Source organism: Lichenostomus cassidix, chromosome 2, assembly GCF_008360975.1.
Source record: "Lichenostomus cassidix isolate B80296 chromosome 2, HeHo_3.0, whole genome shotgun sequence".
NCBI classification, from domain to species: Eukaryota; Metazoa; Chordata; class Aves; order Passeriformes; family Meliphagidae; genus Lichenostomus; species Lichenostomus cassidix.
In genome coordinates, this window is record NC_139482.1 from 42,014,902 (window position 1) to 42,028,052 (window position 13,151).

At 41.6% G+C, this 13,151-nt stretch overlaps 1 protein-coding gene across 2 annotated transcripts in view; it reads right to left on the reverse strand.

Annotated features, from left to right (window-relative positions):
• Window positions 1–11,342, reverse strand: part of SNRK (SNF related kinase) — a 39,641-nt gene extending 28,299 nt beyond the window's left edge. Inside the window, exons 1-2 of one of the 2 annotated variants that reach the window (XM_085051206.1) lie at window positions 11,204–11,342; window positions 724–821 (exon numbers count right to left, since the gene is read on the reverse strand). The gene's annotated coding sequence lies outside the window, so the exon portion shown is untranslated. Of the gene's footprint in view, window positions 1–723; window positions 822–11,023; window positions 11,043–11,203 lie in introns of those variants that run through there. The other variant, XM_085051207.1, reaches the window with a different exon arrangement.
• Window positions 11,343–13,151: the final 1,809 nt, after the last annotated feature.

Sequence of the window (13,151 nt, forward strand, 5' to 3'; positions counted from 1 at the left end):
TTAAAGGCTGAAATGAAACATTTGGGTTGGATGTACTTAGTGCTAAATAACATGTCTTGTAAAATATTATGACTGAAGTTATACAAACTGGTGATAAAAAGTTTGGAGGTAGGCTGCATATGTTCAGCAGTCCTGGGGATGAGTGACAAGAAGGGGAAGAAGAGTGGGAAGGAAGCAGAGAAGACTCAGCTTTTGTATACTGAATTCCCACTTACCAGGTATTTGACATTTAAGCAAACAAGACCCAACTTATAAAATATTCCTATTTAAAACTGGTTTTGAAGGTCTTACATCCCATTGTCTTTTTTTTTTTTCCACATACAAAACCTCCCAAAACCTTTTTGTTAACTTAGATTGAGGTTTAAATAAAAAACTGTAGCTATCAAAAAGCTAACCATTTCTCCAACTCTGAGTGCAAAGTAGTTAGAAATATGAAAACTAGATGGCTCACTGCCAACTCTAAAATACAGAAAAGTAGCTCTTTAGAATATATTTTCAGTTTTAAAACCCAACTTCAAAAAGAAAATCTTTTAAAAGGAAGCTGGCAAACAAACAGCCCTTTACATTACTTATTCTCAAGTTGAAATGTAAGCATTAGATTAAAAACACTCCCTGCTAAACAAATTATTTCACAGACAGTGAAACTAATGAACCTGGTTTCATATGAATTCAATTACAAGGTTGGGGGTCCTATGAGGATTCTCTGATGTTTAACAAGCTCACCTTACTGCTTCTCTCAGCTGGAGCCATGGTATAACCTCTTCGCTATCCAGCTGTCTGCTTCCACAAAACCCACAGAATTCAGTTTGAGACCTCCACCCCTGTAAAATTTGAATTAAATCAATCAACTTCCAAAACTTCATAACCTAGACAAGGAACAGGGTTAAGTATAACCAGCATTAATACCATAACAAACAATATAAACACTGAGGTTTGGGATTTTGTGTTTCTTTAAAGATAGTCATCAAGCTTTAACAAACTTCACTGGGTTTTGTGTTGCTGTATGCACCCTTTCATCCTGCTACTAAGCACCATGTTTCACATGCTCTTTCAAAAACCACTCCACTAGAAGATGGTTGGCGTATCTGCTTCCCAACACTTCTCATACTGCTCATCTTACAGAGCTTCCCCTACCATTCCCATGTAACACCATCCCATCCTTATACAAAAAACCACAAACTGAATTAAAGCATGCCTACATTAAACCAAATGCCCGCGTCAAACACTCTCCCATCTGGCAGCAACTATTAGAAGATGCATAGGGAACATCATAGTACAATGGCAAATGCAACAATAAACAATAGAACTCTCCTTATCTTTCAGAGATTCAAAAACTTCTATACATCTGAGAGCAGTGGGTTTGTGTTTAATAGCATTTGATGGATTCCACCTCACCCCTCCCTGTGAAACTGGGCAGGTGCTTTACTAAAGCATGTGAATTTTTAGCATCAAGAACATACTGCAGCAGAACTGCATAGCTTAACTATGTGCTGCGAGCAGAACCACTTCCTCTTGTTTGTTTTTAATCTCCTGATAATTTGTGCATCTTCTCATGCACTGTCTGTTCCAAAGCAAGAACTATCACACTCCATTTACCTTGCCTCAAACCACTCACAGCATTAGCTTCCTCCTTTCCTAGCTTCAGCTCAATCTTGTTCAAGTCCTAATCTGTCACTCCTTTTGCAGAGGTTAGTCCACAGGCTTTAACATTCCTCTTGTTCTTCTCCACACATTTTCTGGTTTGTTCTGTTCTGCTTTCTTAGGCAAATTTGAGGGTTTTTTCACTACTACTGAGCCTTGACAATGTTTTCAAGCAATGCTTTACTGTTAGATTATAGTTGTATAATGTTCCATCATACTGACCTACCCCACAAAATGAAGACTAATGAAAACCAGTCCATGTTACATAAACCACCTAACCTTAGCCTGTATGAAGCAACAGGGGATATATTAATCAGCTGTACCCCATATGGTTGGGCAAATCCAGAGTCTCACTCCTAAAGGGATTGCCAGCCTTTTAAAAAAAACCCAACCAAACAACAGCAACAAGAAAACCACTCCACACCAACATGCTTTGTAGTACTGCTGTCTCCACAGCATCCTAATCTGATTCTTAACTGCTCCTAGATTAAAGAAATTAAAGGAAAAATGGAGCACACAAATTAAAGAGTACTTGTCTGAATTTAACTGCAACACTCAGCAGTAAGGAAAGATTTATACTCATTACTTTGGTCACTTGGCACATTCTCAACCATCGTTGTACAAACTCAACAAGTGATTTAACTCTAAATCACAGAATACACATAAACATCAACCTGTCAACAGTATTCCAGCAAAAATCAGTTATGCTTAAACCATGGAGAAATATATCAGAGAGTAATCAATAGGATAAGAGCTTACAGAAATGGAAGATAAACTGCACTTACTAATGTTGCAGCCCCATTAGCTGCCATAAAATTAATGCAGATTCATTAACAGTTTAACTGGAAGTCTCCACAGTAACAGACCAACTAACCCTTAATTCTGTGGTTTTAAAATAAATCTGCACAGATGAAGCTGCCACAGCTAAATACATGGATCTTGGATACAACACACAGTTTGAACATACCAAAATTTAGAATTGTTCAGTAGTAGGAAGTGGATACAAAAATGTCATAGTGTATATAGATACAAGCCTTGATTACAATTTAAATATACTATCTAAAGGAGTGCAGTTGCCATACCAATACATTTCAGAGCAGTTTCTTTTTCTCAGTTTCTTGCAAGAGTAAGAAAGTAGAATTTAGAAATTTTAAGAAAGCAGTTAAGGATCAACTAAGAGCAAATTTTCATAACTTTCAAGCTGGAGACTTATTGAGACCCTTCCTTTGTTGTTTTCTCCTCAGTTACAACAGTAAAACTTCTGGGGCTAACTATAAATGAAACCACCCAAACCTCTAGTTTTGCCATCACCCTCCAAAACAAGATTACTTTTAATGATGGATTATTTTAGTCATCCAGTTTACAATGTCACCTCTTGAACATTTTCACCAAATGAAGGAGCTACAGACTAAAGCACACAACCAGCAAAATTTCAACCAGCCACACTTTAGCAGCAAGCCAAACGACAGCCTGAGAAAAAGCATTTGGAGACAGTTATATCACAGAAAATATTTACCTGTCTCTTCATTCACATTATCTCAAATCCTTGATAAGTTCATTTTTCAGCATTAGGGTTTGGTTTTTCTAGTTCAGTAACCATTAGCAGCGTTTAATCCATGTGGCTAATTATGGTTCTAAAAATGCTTTTCCCCCAACTATACCAGAACTCAGCTACGCCCCCGATACTCATTTTATGCAATGTAGACATTTCCCAGTAAATAAATGCAGAACAGATCCTTCCTTCCATAGAAGCTCATACACCTATCCCACAAAACACCGCAAACAGCCACTAATGGAGATCTGCAGGAGCTGTTTCGTAATATCACATGCATCCTATTAACAGGCTTAACAACAGTACTGTGATTCAACCATCTTTAAAAGATGGATGAATAGATCTGTTTAGAAAAAGCAGCATGTTTCAGACACACTAGTTTTTCGTCAAGCAATTCACCCCATTCCAAAAGTTTCACTAAATTATACACCGCATGTAAGACCAGCCTAGTTCATCTTACCCTAATGTGTGTACTAGTTTACTTTAGAAAATGAAGCTTCAAGGTCCCATTTAAACAAAATGTTTAAGAACTGTCAATGCAAAGACTTCCCTGCATTATGAGGCTAACAGACATGAAAGCTGAAGTAATCTTCTCTGGGACTCCTCCATCCACAGACAGCTAACCATTCCTGTCTCCCTTCACGATAAATGGAGATTCAGACAACACAGATAAGAGTCTGTGATAAAACAAATTGCGCCCTAAAGCAGATAGCCAAGTAGATCAAATGAATCATTTCTTAAAAGCACACGCTTTCATTTTCTGTAACAGGAGTTTAGAATGAATAGTTCAGTGGATGCACACATTATACACATCCACCAGATAGATTAAAGAAGTTTTACCCTGTTTCTCTTTTTGCTCTCTTTTGTCGCTGATGAGTAACAGCATCTATACCAATTATTTATTTATTACACAATTGTATGTTGAGAGTAAGACTTATGTTGCTAGTGTTCCTAGAAACACTAAATCTAAAATTTGACATAAACAGATTATGGAGATTCAGAAGCATTTTTTTTTTACTCTGAAAGGAATTTCTACAAATCATTGGAATCTGAGAGCAAACTGAAGACCATATTAACTCAGTATACAAGCTGCAAGTACAATTTTTCATATTTTTTCTGGTATTTCCTACCAATTTTTATCTGCTATCCTATTGTAACATATCTGCACAGGCTAATCCATGAACCTTTAAAAATACTATCTTTGTTAACTATATGAGCCACTACTCCATTACACCTTCACTAATGTGTCAATCTGCTTTCCCCCAGAGCCATTATCACCTTTCTTTTGGAATAAGGGAGCACCAGCACACCAGAAGCAGGTAAAAGGCATTGCAAGAGTGACATGTGAAGAACATACACACTCAGTGCATACCACATGCTCTGAAAACTTGTCATTAATTTACTCCTCCAGAGTATTTCAAACTTCTTAACCTCCTAGCACCCAGTACTTCTTGAATATTCAAGACTCAATATGGGACTTAGGATCCCAGGAAAGTTAATTCTCCTTCTGTTGGCATACACAGGTGTCATGGTCCAGCAGAGCCCATCTTCCTCCACCTTCCTATTGCCTAAGCCTTCACAACTACCATTCGAAGGTACTCAAAGAAATCATGGCAATCTATACCTGCCCTACAGCCAAACACTTTGTAGACGCAGCATTTTTGCGGGGTGGAGTAAGACACAATTCACAGAGGCAGTTGTGTTACAACTCAGCCCTTATGTATGCAATGCCCTCTGAAGCTTTATTTTCCACTTTACATGACTGCACCACAGCATATACACGTATCTTCCCTTTCACTGATGACAAACTCCATAAACTCCCCTGATCCCAGCAAGCTCCATGATAAAACACTACAGGAGATTTTTTTCAAGATGTACATGCACTTCTTTTATTTTCCTGTTAGGCCTCATTGTCAGTGTCAGAATCCACACTATGTTACTAAGATGTCAAGGTGTATCAGCAAACCTCTCTACCATTCAGCACTGGCTACACCTAAAACGAAGATCATGATGAAGAGTCATCAAGCAATGCAGTGTTCCAAACATAAAAAGAAGAATTAACCTGCACAATTTAATTGTATTCCCTAGTTTGAAACAGTCTATAGAATTTTGCTCTGAAAAAATATAAGAGGTGCCAGTTGCTGATGAAGTTCTGCCATTCTAAATATTTGGAAAGTCTCTAGTGAAATGTTAGTGTTTCATTATTTTAGAATGTACTGCAGTTATTAGAGCTACTGATATCTAGCCTTAACTCTTCCTAGAATCAAGAAATAAAGGCAAAATGCTAACAGAATTCTTCAACTCTAAAGTCCATTATTCCGTGAACAGCAAGCAGCAGAAATATTTGGCAGGTCAATAAACTTGGTGAAACATTGCTCCTGGACCAACAAAATGTTGGAGGATGGGAAGAGTAGTGCCATAGATTTGAGAAGAAAGAAAAGTTACTAACATTATTTTGTAACAGAAAATGATGAGAGCCTGCATGACCTGAGTTCTAAGAGCAAGACACTTCAAGGCAGATCCAATGCATGAGAAAAAGAAAATTTAAAAGATACAATGCACAATTCAGGATATCATCAATTAAAGAACACGTTTATTTCTTAGATAAGGAACTCCCACACTTTCAGATCTACAGATTACTGTCTACCATCATTTTCTTGAGGATAAGTGCAGCCACATCAAGCATACATAGTTTAAGCTTTCCTCTTTCACATGTGTTTGCTGAGCTGTGCTGAGTGGTCTGCAGAACACTTGCAAAAAGCAAACTAAAATTTGAGAACTGTGTTTTAGAAACTCCACCAGATAGTTGGTATCTTTGCGAGAATCATCTTCAATAAATGTAACTTCAAGAAGCCACTGGATGTGAATTGGTCCTTCAAGGCCTCCACTTTAAAAGTCAAGAACGTCTATTTTTTTTCTTTCCAAGTGGGTGAATGAGAAAAAAAAAAAAATAGAGATAACACTGATGCACAGACTGGAAAGCAATAGTAAGACAGTAGTAGTAACAGCAAGATTATGATTACAGACTAGGCACCAAAGCTATTAAGAGGACAAATGCACCAAGACTGATGAACTATGATCCACTAACAAACCCAACACCAGTAGTTATTGGCATTGGTTCCAATTGTGAAATATGTTAAAAGCTTTCACAACCTTGCTGATAATCGCAGCAGTTCACAAGGTACTTTCCATTTCTAAGAGGAGGTATTACACAAGACAAATAGAAGTTGCCCTATGGATTTAAGAACTCAGAAATAGCTTTACACCATTTAAAGTCCTCATACCAGCCACAGCTCCAAAAGCAATTAATCCCATGTTATATCTGTTTTCCTCTTACACCCGTTCTCAAAGACCAGTATGCAGAAAAGAGAAAATGCACTAGAGACACTACCCTGTTCACATACCAGAGGCTTCACCAATACAGCACTTAAGCTCGGAAGCTTTTCCTAAAGTATTACTGTACAGAAAAATAACAGATCTTCCTGAATAGGCATGTCTCATAAATTATCTTCTGCATAATAGTATGTGATAGCATAATAGTATGTGATAGCATCTTTTAAAAGGACTTGCTCCAAGTTTTGTGGTATCTGCTAGTACTTTCTTTCAGCATTTGTAAATCAGATAGAAAACTTTGTTCAGACCCTGTGATGTCATAATTATTTTTAAAAACTAGTTTCAACGGAAATTATCCTGTTTTGCAGTTCCCACTAACAGAAAAATCTTTCCTCAACTACAGAAAATCAGCATGGGTATCTTAGTTACAGACATTCATACATCTAACCAATCAAGATCTGGTATTTCAGTCAACAATTGTATAGGCAACGGAGATAACTCACAGTAGTTGGACTCCCTACTCCAAAATTATACTTTTCACAGCTTGAAAAACAGTATCCAAGGAAGTTTTTGAAAACTTTTAATATTCTAAATCCCATCACATTTTCCTCTTTTTATTCTTTTTTCTTCCCCCCAAAATAACTAGGGACATGAAACTGATGAAGAAATATTTTGCATAGAGGGTGACTCATGATGGTATTACTGCCTTTTAGACAGGACACTAAATCTTTATTCCTAGGAACCCTCTACTGGAACTTTGCAGAAAGCAGATAACTCAGACTTCTCCACCAAACTGAACTCTTTTAGGAGAACTGCTTTATCTACTTCATTTGCATGAATTCTCAGAATTGTTTCACCTTTTTCAAATGTCTATTTATTAACATTACATAATTTTGTCATGCCAGGTGGAGCAGCCAGGACCATTAACAGGAGTTCTAAACATTCCCCTGTTAATCAGTGAACACTTCAGTGTGACATAACATTTCAACATTAGCACTATTTTAACACCTACATCTTTGCTGTGTAAACTCAGAACCACAAACACGATTTTTATTCTGTATCAAGGGAGGTGACAGCATCAAACTCCATCTCACACACAAGTATTCAGATGCAAATATGCATGCCAACTACTAGTACCTATTACAAAAAACAATACTCTCTATTAAATTTCTTAACATCTTCAAGGTCAAATGTCAGATAGCTTCCTTTATTTAGCAATACATCTGGTAATATAAAATTCAAGTAGTGAATTGACTTAGGTTGCCTCTGTGAAACTAATGTTTTCCACCCAGGATACAAACTGCTTAAATCTAAATAGATTGACTCCAACCCACAGTTGCTCAGTTTCAATATCTTATTCTCATTTATAGCATCTTAAATTAGTCAGGAACAGCCAGACACCTGAAATTTGCCATTCTTCAACATGAGCTAATATTATGAAAGTCTACGCTATCATGTCTCAAGCAAAGCTGATTTAAGTCCAGTCAGTAACTAGATAGGAGACTGCTGCAGAAAAAACCCACAATGATACATAAAGAAAGAATAAAAACCAGGCTGTCGAATACAGTGCAACATTTGTGTCCCAGCACTGTTGTAGAAGATCACTATAACACAGAGGGATTCAGCTTTTCAGAGAGTAAACATGCTCAATTTTATACTTTGCAAGTATAATTATTTCTCATTAAGTTCTTAACACTGGTGACTCAATCAACTTATGTGTACTAGAATTCTGCCAGGGTGAGTTATCCTAGAATTGTAAGGGAACATACCTTTTTTTCCCAAATCCTCTTAAGCTCTTACATAATACTGTTATGTGTATTAAAACAACAGTTACTTTACATTATTATAGCAGCTGAAACATTTCAGCCAAGTGCTTGAAAACAGTGTGACAGAGAAGATGGGCAGAACCTCACAGGCTACTAAAGCTAAGAGCTTATGCAATTTAATATTACTATATTCATCATAAACTGCAGTTCAGCCCTATATTCCTGATGTGAACCACGTTTCATTGGTTTCTTATTTTAAGGTACAATTAGAAAACACTATTAAGTAGGAATGGACAGAAGGTCATTGAGAAGTTTTACAGCTACAGCATTTCAGTGGAATTTTGAAAATCCAAGAAAAGAAGCACATTACTTCACAGGAGACACGTTGTGAGGAAAAAACCTAGCTGTGCCCTTGAAAGCAAGGTAGGCTAAGCAAGACAAAGGCGCTACTTTGGTATTACAGTTGCCAGTGGGATAAAAAGGACAATGATACACTGAAGGTGTAAATTGCAAAAGAATTATTCAACGATGATTCAAAAGCAGTTAGAAGAGACCAGGTTGGTCAGAACAGTGCACAAGATTACTAGTCCAAGTAGAAGAATATATGCAGTAGCCTACTAGCATACATACCCTTAACATGCTGTTTCTTTAAAATCAACAGAAAGCAGACTATTTATTACAGTGCAACCACCCACACCACATGGGAATATCAGTTCTCACAGCAGGATGACTCAAGGAACAGCAGTAACCTATAGAGTGTCCACCACTCAAACCGTACAATTGCTTCTCAATTCCATGAAATGAAAACAAAACTCAGAACACGGTAAGTCCACTTAAGATGCAATTTTCCCTTTTCCCTGTTTTTCACTAAAACCTCAAGTGTGGATCATAAAGATTCTCTTAAAAGAGCCAGATGAACGTGCTGTCTTAGATGCTACCTTGCCTACCAGGCAAAGCGCCAGCAGTCAGGTTAGCTTTTCTTTCCAATCACTTGAAAATTAATGTCATTCTACCACTTTTCTGGTCATTCAAATTATTCAGGAAAAATAAGAGACAAGACTGGACTTTCTCCTCAGTTTTTACTATTAAGTCCTCTCATCTGGATGTTGTATGCACTAGAAGTAAAAAGGGCAGATATTAGTCTAAGTAAACATTTTGACATGTTTCACAAGGTAAAATTTGACTGCATTGTTTAGCAATGATTGTTAGTTCTTGTTTCAGATTCCTTCTAAGGTTTAGCAATAGTACAAAAACAACCACTAGTCAGTTTCCCACTTTCTGTGGTATTAACTGCCAAAAAAATTCCACCATTCCTGAACCCCCTTCCTAATGGTGCATGCCTTGAAAGAAATGCTTAATTCTAACACAATAAACATTTGCTAGTAAACACTTCTATACAGATTTCGCTTTGTAAACATTTGTTAAACTAGTCCTTCCCCAGAGTCTCAAGATCTAAATATAACCATAATAAACAACTCCAAAAAAGCAGCCGATATGACTAAGTAGTGACTGCACTACAGAGGGCAGGCGTAAGCACATTTGCATGCACTTCATTCATGCTAGATGGCTGAAAATCATACAATACGCTTCAGCTGCTCCAGTAACTGTAATGGTACCACTGAAGAAACCACTTCTTTGCCCTCATCTACTCATAACAAGGTTTTGGAAGCAAAATGATCAATAAAAAACTATCTATGAATAAGCAAAAACCCAAAGCTTCCTGTATGCATGTATCCCACATAAAGGTTTCTCCTTCACAGGTATGTATACTAGCATCTCTTCACAATAAAAATATCCAGTCAGAAAATAGGTCACTTTTGTCATCAACCATCATCTGGCCAATATCGAGGGTTTTTCCCTAGTGGATGTTCTCCAATACTTTACTTAGTCTACTTACTGAAAAAAAACCAAAAAAACCAAAAACAAAACACAAAAAAAAAACCCACCCAAAAGAAAACAAATAAGAAAACCAACCACACTTATCTGTCCTTCAGCTATTACCAAGACTGCACATCAACTACCCTTAAAAGTCATCTTCCAATAATTTAAGCACCTGAGTGCAAAAATCCACCTGGCAAAAAGCACAAAGCCCTCTATGCGGGACCCTGCTAGTTATTCTACCAATTTCTACAGTAATCTCTAGGCAATAAATTCAACATAACAAATGTACTGACAGCAGCAAGGCACGTACTGACAAAGCACGAGGGATACTTCCAGCCTCTGTCAGGAGGGGCACGCTCCAGCCCAGGGCAGGAGACGAAGGCAAACCTGTTGGCTACGCACCGGCTTCCGAGGGGCGAGATGCACCGTCATTCCCCTAAAACGCACCCGCGGCCGGACCGCGGGGCTCTCGCCTCGCTTGTTTATTTATTTTTTTTCCCCTTTCCAGCAACAGAACATACGCGGCGGGCAGCGGGGGAGTGGCGGAGGGAGCGGTGTCACTCCGGTCACACGCGCGGGGCCGAGTGTCACTGCGGTCACACGGGGCCGTGTCGCACGGACACTCCGCCGCGCCGGGGGCACGGCAAGCTCCCTGCAGCCCCGCGTCCTCGCGGGAACAGCCGCATCCCGGCAGCTAGCTGTCCCCGCAGCAACACCCGCGTCCCGGGAGCCCGCCGTCCCCGCAGGAACACCCGCATTCCGGGACCCCGCCGTCCCCGCGGAAACAACCGCTTCTCCCCTCCCTTCCCCAAGCCCTCTTCTTCAGCCCCGCAAGCACCGACACACCGACCTTCGGCGGCGGCCGGGAAACGTCCCCTCACCGCCTCCTCCTCCCCCTGGGCCGAGGCCGCCATTGGGCTCGGCTGGCTCCGGGAGGAACGGAAAGGCGCGGGGAGGGGGAGGAAGGAACCCACCACACCCCACCGGCCCAGCCCGAGCCGAACGCGGCCCAACCCCGCCGGCAACTTACTGCCCGCAGCGGCGGCGTCTCCTCGGGGCGCCGCGCCCCGCGCCGCCCCCTGCATGGGCAGCGCCCGCTGCGACTGCCCTCGGGAGCGGCGGCAGGGACGGGGAGCTCAGCGGGGAAGGGAGGGAGGGACAGAGGAAGGACGGAGAGGGTCCGAGAGCCCGGCAGGGACGCTGCGGGGGGGCTGCGGCGGGTCGCGCCCCTCGCCCGCGCCGCGCTCGGACAGAACGCAGCGCCGCGGCCGCTCCTGCTGCGGCTCCCAGTCGCGACTGACAACAACGGCCGCGGCTCGCGCGGGGCCGCGAGGGGCGGGGCGGGGCCAACGGACGCCCGCGCGCAGCCGCGCCTGCGCCGCGCGGCGGAGAGCGGAGGGAGCGGAGGGAGGGGGGAGGAGGCCGCGCGCCAAGCGCAGTCACGGCGGGGGCCAGCGGCGGCGGTGGGGCGGGCGGGGCGCCTGAGGGGAGCCGAGCGGAGACCAGGGTAGCGGGACCGCCCGCTTCGGTCCGCTCGGGAGTTCGGCTTCGTGGAGATCCGGAGCAATTCGCCCTAGAAAGGGGAAAAATAAGAGCGGAGGGCGAAGCGCTGAAGGTCTGAGGAGAGGGTGAAGTAGCCCGGGCGTCAGCCACCTGCGTGGCGGCGAGTTGGCGGCTCCCTGTCCCTCTGGAGGGAAGGCCGGGCTGGAGGGCTGCTTAAAGTCGTGAAAAGGCCACGCCTGTGATTCCTGGGTACAAATAATAGCGTATAAATGAGACTATAGGGATCACAGAGTCACAAAAATCAATTAGTTTGGAAAAGACTTCGGAGATCATCGAGTCCAACCTATGACCGAACGCCACCGTGTCAACCAAACCATGGCACTGACTGTCACTTCCAGTCTTTCCTTAAACACCTCCAGTGACAATGGCTCCACCAGCTCCCCGAGCAGGGAATGGTGGCCCTTGTGTCCTGGGCAGCGATGGTGTGAGGGCAGCGAGGCACACTGCTGTTGGATTGCCCTGGGGTGGGAAGGGTAGGAGCACGATGGATGGGAAGGGTCATCTGGAAGCAGGGAGAGAAAGGACGGCACTGAGCCTAGCTGGAGAAAATAGGCCAAGGAATTAGCCTGACAGGGGTTTCAGAGCTTCCCTGTACACGTACACCTGGCAGAGCAGTTTCCCTGCACACATACACAGCTGTACGTGTAGTGAAGGCGAGGGAAACACCTCGGGTGGTTGCACTACAGAAGCGTTCGGGCTCCTACATGCTAAGAGGGATGAGCAAAGCGGTTGCTCAGAGCATCAGAAATAATGCAAGCATTTCCTCTGAAGATCAAGGAAAGAAAATCTTTGAACAGCCAAGAAAATAAAAGACTTGAAAGTGGCGCTTTGAAAAGTGTCCTGTTCTTTTTCAAATAGAAATGGCCAATCAAGATATATGGAGAGAGAATACAAAACCTCATTATACAGCTAAGCCTAATTTTTAGAAAAGTTTGAGGAATGCTTTTCATTTTCTTCCCATGCTTTGACAAAATGCAGATATCATTCTGTTGTTAATAGCTTATGTACAGCAGAGACTATTGAATTAACCTGGAACTTCTTAGCTTGAAACCAGTCTTTGTTAATACACTAAGCCAGAAAATACAGTTCAGGGAATGACTAAACTGAAACAGTGTGATCATACGTAACAAAAAAATATCGCTGTTGAGACAGACTCGACACATATGTATAGATAGAAAGAAGATACTTTATTACTACAGAGCTTCTTTTATGCTATTTCATAGCATTCGCACCACATGTCCATTGGCTCTTAACTTACTCCATTTCAAACTCATGGGCTACCTATAGTTAGCCCACTGTCTTGCAATAACAGCCTCCTTCAAGCAGGTGCAAATTTCTTTCTGAGTTGTGTTTGTTTCTTGCTCATGTTGATGCTAAGATTCTCACAGGTATGAGTGGATTGTATCAGTTCAATG